Source organism: Mastigoproctus giganteus, chromosome 2 (assembly GCF_048544385.1).
Source record: "Mastigoproctus giganteus isolate SK-2022 chromosome 2, ASM4854438v1, whole genome shotgun sequence".
In the NCBI taxonomy this organism is placed as follows: domain Eukaryota; kingdom Metazoa; phylum Arthropoda; class Arachnida; order Uropygi; family Thelyphonidae; genus Mastigoproctus; species Mastigoproctus giganteus.
This window is the reverse complement of record NC_143576.1, coordinates 12508254-12518875: the sequence shown is the minus strand read 5'-3', so window position 1 is coordinate 12518875 and position 10622 is coordinate 12508254.

Sequence of the window (10622 nt, the reverse complement as noted above, 5' to 3'; positions counted from 1 at the left end):
GGTGGAACAGACTTCCATCCCTTGTCGTGGAAGTTGATAGCCTAAATAAATTTAAGGCTCAGCTGGACAGGATTTCGAACGAACGGAGGGGTGAAATGGAAGTGGTTTGTTTTTTTTTTTTTTTTTTGGATGATGTTGCATAACTTGCTTTCTTGCATCATATGCTAATGCTAACACTGTTGCACTTCTTTCCTTTAATTTTGAGGAAAGTTATCTTTTTAATTTATTAGTCCAGGAAAATTTCAATAATTTTCCAAGAATACAGAAGACATAACAAAATGTTGATAAAATCTGCTTAAGTTATTACAAAGAAGCCTTTGAAAATATGAATTATACTGCATGGTGCACTCATCTATACTCATTAATTCAAAGTAATGATGTTAGGGATACTTGAAGGTTATTGTATTTAAAGGGCCATGATGTTGTTGCACTGGTTCATTACATGCATGCTATGATGTTCTAATTTTTTTTTTGAGACCCTGATAATAAATGTATACTTTATGATTAATTTAGAGTATAAAATCAAAGTTAATTATGTAAAGGAATTTAATAGGTTTTAATTTCCAGAGTTTAATTAGCTGTGATATGACTACCCAGTCATGTCATTAATTGTGCATCAGGGAGGCACAGCAAAGGTTTTCAATGTGACCAAAAAAAGCACACTCTTGCTAAAAAGCAGTATTATGGTTGAGTTATTGGTTCTTCTGTTATGACATTAAAGAGCAAAAAGAAAATTTGAAATATCTAGAGGTAATTTCATTAATATTTTCTTTCTACTTTAGTTTCATCTTTATTATGCAAAATAGTAGTCATTTAAAACAAATATCATACAGACTTACCTAAAAGAAGAAACTTAATTTTAAACTAAGGTTTAAAATTGAAACAGAGCTTTGGATAATAAAATGTTCTACACTGATTTGTCTGCATATTTGACAGTTATTTCATTTATTTTGGATACCTTCAAATGGCTGTCAAAGTATCATTACACAAGAAAATCATCTGCTCAGTTTGCATGGAAAGGTTATATAGTCACTATAGCCTTTGTTTGCTTAATAATCATTTTAAATATTGAGTAAATGCTTGTTTTATTTCATATTATTAAACAATGAAATGTCATGTTTCTTCAATGAAATTTCATTAACTTCCATAGATTAAATAATATAAAACAATCCATACTATGTGAATAGCTGAAGATTATTTTTACTAAGTGATCTAATTGCACTAAATTTAATACAGTGTGATGTTTCAAAATCTTGCCAGGTCCTACCCATGTTAATTTTTATATCTCCCAAATGATGTTGTTTCATTTTTTGCTGCTATTACATAATGCTGAATTATATATCTAATAAATAGTAGCAATAGCTTAATTTTCAGTACTTACCTTAATATAATCTGCAGTTGGGCTTAGAGTGAATAAGGTGGAAATAGGCTAAAAATTGAATTTAATGTGGATGAGCTTAAATTTTTGAATGGAGTTAAAATATGCTCAATTAAATGAAGTGCACGTCTTCATCCTTGGTTGTCGTGAATTAAAGTTGAAAAGAATTGGAACTATGAGAGTATAATCAAGAGACCAATAGCCGTAACGATAGGCTTTCGTTATTAACGTCTTCAGTTGGTAATAGTGAAGAAAGAGAGAGTGCTTGAATTTAAAAGAACTCTAAGTTCCCGTGATGCTCTTTAATGCACGTGGGAATCTCAGGTGTATGAGGTTCCAGACCGGGGAGAGGTTGTAGGGCAATTTTGCATTTGATACGTTTAATTTAGATTGATGCTGAAACCATTCTGTGATAAGGGCTTCATACTGATAAATTCTGAAACTAGATTGTAATTTAATAATGGGGATTGCTGAATCTACTAAAGGGTGTGGTTATGGGATTGTACATGTAAAGTTAGTTCTGTATTTGCTTGTCCAGTTCTAAAGCTATTATAATGATGGTATGCTTATGTATTTGATGTTTTTGTAGAGCTTAAATTTTTAACTCCGTTCAAAAATTTAAGCTCATCCACATTAAATTCAATTTTTAGCCTATTTCCACTTTATTCACTCTAAGCCCAACTGCAGATTATATTAAGGTAAGTACTGAAAATTAAGCTATGGCTACTATTTATTAAGTCAATTAAATCGAATCCTACAATTTATTTAAGTGTCAGAAGTTAAAAATAACTTAAGTCTAAATATACCTTATCTGCACCTGTTTGTCAACTCTTAGTCTCTGATCATATTAAATAAAGAGATACAATTTTCAAAAATCCTTGTAAAATATTTCACTAATAAAACCCACATTTCCTTCTTAAAAAAAAATGCCTTACATACAATATTCCTAAATTTGCCTGTATATTCCCCAAACAATGTATGGATATTTGCAAAAAATATCCATACATTGTTCATCAAACCTATATTAGTATTATATGAAAAGAATTATCAAAAAGATATAACAAAAAATACCGACTCCTTCATCAAATACACTTTCTAAAATTTAGCCTTAAAAGAGACATGGAACCCCAAACCTGTTTAGAATTTACCACATATAATGAAACACGCATTAGGGCTGCAGTAAAAGATATTGAACAAAGGCACAGTAAAAAATGGAGCACCCTTACTCAGAAAACACAATCCTCAAAAAATATTTACCATCAATATTTCTTCACAACCTTTCACCTCCACTGAACTTGCTGGTCTTGAATATGGTTTTAATTTTGCCATTAAAGACAACAATTATCCTTCTAAATATTGTATTATAGAACTGCAGACCAAATTAGAACATCACCCTGATAAATGGCACATAATACATCAGTCTAACTCCATTTTAAAATCAAAATTCCAATCGCAATCTAATATTAATAAACAGCAGCTAACAGACATACATAAATTACGAAATAACCCAAATATTATTATTAAGAAAGCAGATAAAGAAGACACCATAGTGATCATTAATAAAAGTACATATATATGGAAAAAATGAACCAAATCCTTTCAGACCCAGATACATATAAGCTACATATAAGATATACATATACCCAGATACATATAACATTACCAAACATAAAAATAGACTTGATATTATTTTAAGAAACCTAAAGACAAAGAAATCAACTTGCACACCTTGCAACAAATCGGTATACGAAACAACATTCTTCCGCACATGTTTGGCATTACAAACTGCATGAACCTAACCACTCACTAAGACCGATTATTTCTTTAAATAAATCAGCTTTTGCTAATCTTTCCTCCTCTCTGGTTAAGATTATTTCCCCCCCCACTTACTAAATTTTCTAAATTTAAAGTTAATAATACCATCCAATTATTTAAGAAAATAAATCCCATTACTATTTCCAACACAGATAATTTAGCATCCTTCGATATAGTATCCCTATACACTAATGTACGTTTACCAACCACTCTACAGGCTCTACGTGATTTCTTAACTGATGATAGCACCATAATCAGTCGTACCTCTCTCTCGTTCAATAGCATATTGGAACTTCATTTCTCTTAGATACTAGACATTTCAATTTCAATAACCAAATATATCAATAGGGATCCCTAATCCCTATGGGATTAGGGATCTCAGCCCCCCATCCGAAATATACTTAGACTCCATAGAAAACCAAATTTTACAACCTCACCCTACAGAGTTAAAATTATACACGCCCTATGCTGATGACATCCTTATAATTGGTAATAAAACTATAATTGATAACCTTTTTTACTAAATTTAATTCCTTTCACGATAGATTAAAGTACTCTTGAATTAGAAGAAAATGGACAATTAAATTTTCTTAACCTTACCATATATAAAACTGATACTCAACTCAGAACTTGAATTTTCAGAAAAAATACCCACACCAGAAAACACTTGCATTATGAGTCACACCACCCTTTTAGCACAAAAAAGCTGACCTGTACAATCAAATATATAATGCCATCAAATACAGTTCAACACAAAATGACTTATCTAATGAACTTCAATATCTTACAGAAAAATTTATATCCAGGAAATACAGTCAGTTCTCATATAGCATGATAGTTTGTTTCTTAGAAACCCTTGTGCAATATTGTTGGTTAGGTGCCAACCACCCAAGATTGAACACACATTTGTAACCAAAACATTACCAAATACAATAAATTATCGTAATAAAATACGTAAGTATTTTATTATGACTATTACATAATAAAATATTGCTAATGATTTTGCTTCTATCGTAAGGAAACTTGTTTTTTGTTTAATTTTATATCGAAACAGATAACAGCTGTTCCATCTCTTCCAATTCTTTCTGCCTTAATCTAATGGATTTTAATTACACTTTGAGTTGTTCCTGCTATGAAAGTTGTTTTTATTTTCTCTGCATTCTTTGTAATTCTTGGCGTTGCCTCATTTAGGGCTGTAGCATGTGCAATATCACATGGTCTTTCATTTTGCTCAAAGCATTTCACAATTTCATATTTTTTTTTCTCTATCGACAGAGGTGGACTGGCCATAAACCTTACCAGGGAAACCCCGGTGGGCCGAAGGCTGGTGTGATTTTAACCATAAAATGCTAGTATGAGGCCACTACAAATTTTCCTGGGTAACAATTTTTGATCCAGTCTGCCTCTGTTTATCAATATTGCTTTTCTTTTTTCTCTCTGAATCTGTAGTGTCTTCACCAGGATGCTTCCTTTTCACACCTTTTAAGTATATTACTCATTTATAGGAAATAAAGCACAATTACAAAATGAGGAGGAATGCTTGATACACGCGTGAAGCAACTGAATAAAGAGCACCATAAACGCAGACACACTATGAACACCTCACTATCTCACATTTTACTAAAGCACATTTCTGGGGGTTACTACCATAAAAAAAATTTCCAGTTGCATTCCTGCTAGTGGAATCTGTTATAAAGTGGTAGTAAACTCTATCTAATTGCATTTGCAATAATACCGATAGCTGGAATTGTGTGGGTTTTTACATTATTATGGTTAAATGTGTTTCCCCCTTCATTGATATAAAAAAACAAATACATTTTCAGAATCTTCTCTTCATTCCTATCGTGTTGCGTTCAGTTGGGGTGATTCCCCGTTCGACTGCCATTTCTTGTAAACACAAAGGCAAATTGTGCATGAGCGAATTCGGTTTGTGTTATATACGATATCATTCCCCTATTTATAAATCTTGTATGACCGAATTCGTGTAGTGTAAACACGTGTTATACGAGGACTGACTGTACCCTTTACAGCTAATTCAAAAAACTATTTCCAATGTCCAAAATAATATTAATAATCCATCCAAACATAACACACATAACAATTTATGTGTAATTCTTCCTTATCACAGTGACCTTGCTAGACAGTTTCGTTGAATATTTGCAAATACCGACATTACGCTCACATTTTCAACATACAATAAACCAGGATCCATGTTTAATTCTTATAAATACCAGATCTGTGATTTAAACAACATAGTATACTTAATAAAATACCAGCAAAAATGTAATTCATTCTATATCGAAAGCACTACTTCAAAATACGGCTCTACAAAAACATCAAATACACAAGAATACTATCATTTATAATAGCTTTAGAACTGGACAAGCAAATACAGAACTAACTTTACATGTACAGTCCCATAACCACACACCTTTAGTAGATTCAGCAATCCCCATTATTAAATTAAATCTAGTTTCAGAATTTATCAGTATGAAGCCCTTATCATAGAATGGTTTCGGCATCAATCTAAATTAAACTTATTAAATGCAAAATTGCCCTACAACCTCTCCCCTGTCTGGAATCTCATGCACCTGAGATTCCCACGTGCATCAAAGAGCATCATGGGAACTTAGTTCTTTTAAATACATGCCCTCTCTTTCTTCACTGTTACTAACTAAAGAAGTTAATAACGAAAGCCTATCATTACGGCCATTGGTCTCTTGATTATACTCTTAGTTCCAATTCTTTTTAACTTTAATTCATGACAACCAAGGATGAAGACGTGCACTTCTATTTCCTTGAGCATATTTTAGCTCCGTTCAAAAATTTAAGCTAATCTACATTAAATTCAATTTTTAGCCTATTTCCACCTTATTCACTAAGCCCAACTGCAGATTATATTAAGGTAAGTACTGAAAATTAAGCTATTGCTACTATTTATTAAGTCAATTAAATCGAATCCTACAATTTATTTAATTGAATTACAGTGAAACTTCCCTTTAAAGGACAGCCATGGGGGACGAAAATGTGTCCGTTAGAGAGAAGTGTCCACTAACAAGAAGTCTGAGGGAAAAAAAAAGAAAGAAAAATCGTTGAATGTTTAATGTAAAATTAAATTAAAATTATATACAGATTTTGAACAATATTTTTGTAAATAATATACAATTACATACACAAAAGATAAAGAAAAATCGTTAAACGTTTAATGTAAAATTTAAATTAAATTATATTCAGATTTTGCACAATATTTTTGTAAATAATATACATACAGTAATCACTTATTTTCTTCTGCACCTTCTTCCGGCTGATAATTTTGTTTTCAACATTTGTTTGGAGTGAAGAAACCATCGAAAGTCCTTCAGTATCTTCTTCAGCGGCGAAAAAACATTTTTAAACGATTGATTTGTATGAGCGCTTCTATTTTCATCGGTGGTTCGTCATTAATATGTTCTTCGACAGAATGACCTCCTTCCATTTCAAGGAACTTCTTGAAAAATATCGATGATAGTGTCATTGAAATCTATAGCACCATCTTCTGTAGTGAAGTTCGAGTATATATCTTTGTAGCCATGGTCACTTGTAGCTGAAGTGTCATACATTATCAATAGATGTTGAAGTTCTTGTTCTCCTTGGTGCTCCACATTGCTGTTCACAACTTCAATTTTTGCGTTTGAGAAGCCAGACTTTACAAAACAGTTCACCACAGTTTGTTTTCTAATTGCATTTACTGAAGAGGAAATCCATTGAATTGCATCTAGGATGCTGATTTTCTTTGCAAGGTCACTCGCACGTTACATCGTTCATGTTTGCAATGAGATGTCTTAAAACACGTTTTCTGTAGTGAAGTTTAAAATTTTTTATTATCCCTTGATCCAAGGGCTTACACTCTGCAGATGTGTTTGGTGGCAGAAAAACGATTTGAATGTTGGACAATTCAATGTGCGGGTGAGATGCAGCATTATCCATGAAAAGAATAATTTTTCTGTTTTGACGAATCATGTTTTGGTTAAAGTGACTTATCCATTCGCTCATGATATCTCGTGTCATCCACGCTTTTTTATTAGACTTCCAGTCAACATTCAAAAGATTCAACTTTATGCCCTTGAAACAATGAGGATTTTGTGGTTTTTCTCTAACAAGAGATTGTTCAAAGTCTCCCAGCATATTTGTACACAATAGTACAGTCAAGTGTTCCTTAGAAATTTTTCCGCCCTGGCACTTTTCGTTTTTTAGACCCATTGTTTTTTCAGAAAGAGCTTTAAAAAACAACCCTGTTTCGTCACAGTTGTAAATATCCTTAGCTTTAAAATCACGACATAAATCTTCCAATTTGACGGTCCACTCTGTTACAACCCCAGTATCAACAGATCCACCTTCACCACTTACGGTCTTCCAAGAAATTTTATGCCGAGTTTTGAACTTGTCTAGCCATCCCACAGAAGCTTTGAACTCATATAGATTTCGCAACCTCCAAAGCCTTTTCCCTAATAATAGGCCCATTAATGGGAATTTTTTTAGCACATTCGCGACAAAAACCACTCATACGTAACATTGTCAATTTGAAGTCCAACAGTTTTTGGGAATGATTTTTGAACCTGATCATTTCCGTGTTGCCAAAATTATTTGAGCAGTTCATTTTTTTCCTTTAGGATGTCGCTTACCTGCGTCTTCCTGATTTTGAATTTTGCAGCGAGATTGCAAACACTTTTTTTGCCGATCATACGCATTAATGAGTTCAACTTTATCTTTTAAAGTTAAATGGTTATGAGAAGACATTGTGCACTTCACACGATACTGAACAAAACTAAAACTCAAAAGACGAAAGGCCAACAAAATCCCCCCCCCACCACGCACACACCGAATTCATCAGAAGTTTTACACGTGCCTTAAAATTCTTGAAAAAGGGTTTAGAACCTTGATAAAATTCAGAGAATCGGAAATAGAAAATAAACACACGATTGAGGCAATACATGGAAGAAAAGTTCCTAGAAAAAGGGCCGTGAGCTCTCCCGCAGTCCGTTATGGGGAGATCAAATTAAGTGCTAATCTAAACGAAACAGTGCAGATTGCCTATCCGCGTCCGTTACGGAGAATGTCCGCTAGACAGAAGCTGCAAACACGTTAAAACCAATACAGGTGAGTTGGGGAATTTGAAAATCTCTGTTGTAGAGAGGTGTCCGTTAGGAGAAGTTTCACTGTATATACCTTATTGAGTAATGAGATTAGTTAATTTCTAATGTTTAGAAGCTAACTGAGCCACTTTGCTTTTACTAAAATTTCTGAACATCTTGTATAATGTTTGAAGTACTTGTTTCCGCCTCATCTTCTTTTAAATATTTTAGTATTGACATGGCATGGAGGAAAGTCGTACAAGATGTGGGGAAATTATCTGAAGTCTTCCCTTCCAGGTAAGTGCATAATTTAGTGTTGTGTTAATTTTACATTATGGAAATAATGCACACGCATACACAAATGTTTAAAATTCCAGGGCTCTGTCTCATTTACTCTTACATTAATAGACTTGCCATCTCAACAGATTTCTATTGAAATGTTTGAATATCCATTTCATTTTTATTATTTGAAATAATGATAATTTAGATACAAGGAAGTATCTTTTGTAACTATACATACATATTTAAAAGAACTAAAATATATCTTGGTTTGTTTTTGTAATTATTTTTACAAAAACATCATTATAATTGTGCTCCAAATATATGGGTTAATTGTGACAGATATACTTTAATGGAAAAGTTAAAAAAAAGAAACTTCATTTATTGATAGCCATTCAGTTCATCTGTCTTCAAAGTAGTTTTTCAAAGATTTTTGCAAAAATCTTTTAAACTTTAATTTTTATTTATCTCCTGTGTTTTCATTCATCTTTTTAGTATTAATGTCAGCAGAGCGAGGCAAATAACTAAGCTTATGGCATAAAAAAAAAACTTAGTGTCCGTAAATTTTACCGTTCGCAGCTTGCTGCCATTGTTACACGATACAGAATGCATAATATATATCCCGAACTTGATAGCGTAAGGTTTAACGTAAAACTAGATAGCAAAATACGTAGCACTGTATTATAAATCTGTTAGCTTAATATAGTATTATCAATTAATCGGTAAAATTTATTAATCTTATTAAATTTCATTGTTAATTAAATTGCACTTAAATGGATTGTGATCCAGACTAGAGCAGCAAAGCAAAGAGCACAAAGTAGCAGTAGTACTGTGGCTTGGGGAAAACCAAAGGGGGACAATTCCCAACCCAACAGTCTAAAAAAAGGTGTAAAAAGTGAATGTTTGCTGACCTTTCTTGAACAAGGCATGATCTAGCCAAGGAGTGTGTGTGTGTGCGTGTGCGCGCGCTAGGTGCAGAGATTGTGAAGAAATTGGGTACCAACACAGTGTTCTGATGGGTGTCTATGAGAATTTGAGGTGTAATATCCTCGAAAAAATTAATGAGGGGCCCATCAAGCTCTCAGCTGCCCAACTCAATGCCAGAACTCACTCCTGTGCATCAGGTAAAATAGCAGCAATCTCCATGGCAGAATGCACTGCTCCCACAGGAGCTAGTTATTGTCAGTGACAATTATCAGGGAGATATTATGCAAAAAAGGATAAGTGGAACAGGACCAAGGTATGTCTGCCTGGGGCAAAAGTTGATAACATTGTAGAGCAGATATCTTTTAAGGGTACAAAAAGTGATATTGTTGTACATGTTGGTGGTGGTAGTAGTAGTAGTAGTGGCATGTGATGCAAGAAAGCAACTGTATGAGCTTATGCAGCATCAACCAAAAAATAAAAATAAAATAAAAAAATCACACCATTCCCTCCAAATGCCTGTCCAGTTCCTCCTTAAATTTATTTAACCTGTCAACTTCCACAACGACAGATGGAAGTTTGTTCCGGCAATTAACCACCCACTGGCTAAACGCAAATTTCCGCACATCTATTCTACATCTGTCTTTTCTTAATTTGAATTTATGCCCTCTTAGGTTCGTAATCTGAACAAGTCGAAGGATCCCATCAGAATTCAGCGTGCTCAACCCATTCAAAGTCTTATATACCTCAATCAGATCACTTCATAGGTGCCTAGTCTCTAGCCACTGCAATTTGCTGAACTTAAGCCTCTCTTGGTAAGAGGATCCCTTCATTCCCCTCACGAATCTTGTTGCCCTTCCCTGTACACACAAGTAAATCTACATCCTTCCTAAAATGAGGCCTCCAGACAAGTACTCAAGGCATGGCTTGACCATTGCCTTATACAGAGGGACAATCACCTCCTTCTCCCTACTAGCAAAATTCATATATATCATTCGCAAAACCCCATGACGTGCCCTGGCAGCCTGTCTGCATTGCTCAGAAAACATATCTGACTGCGCAATTACTCCCAGGTCTTTTTCATTTTTTACCACCTTAAGTGTAGTACCACAGTT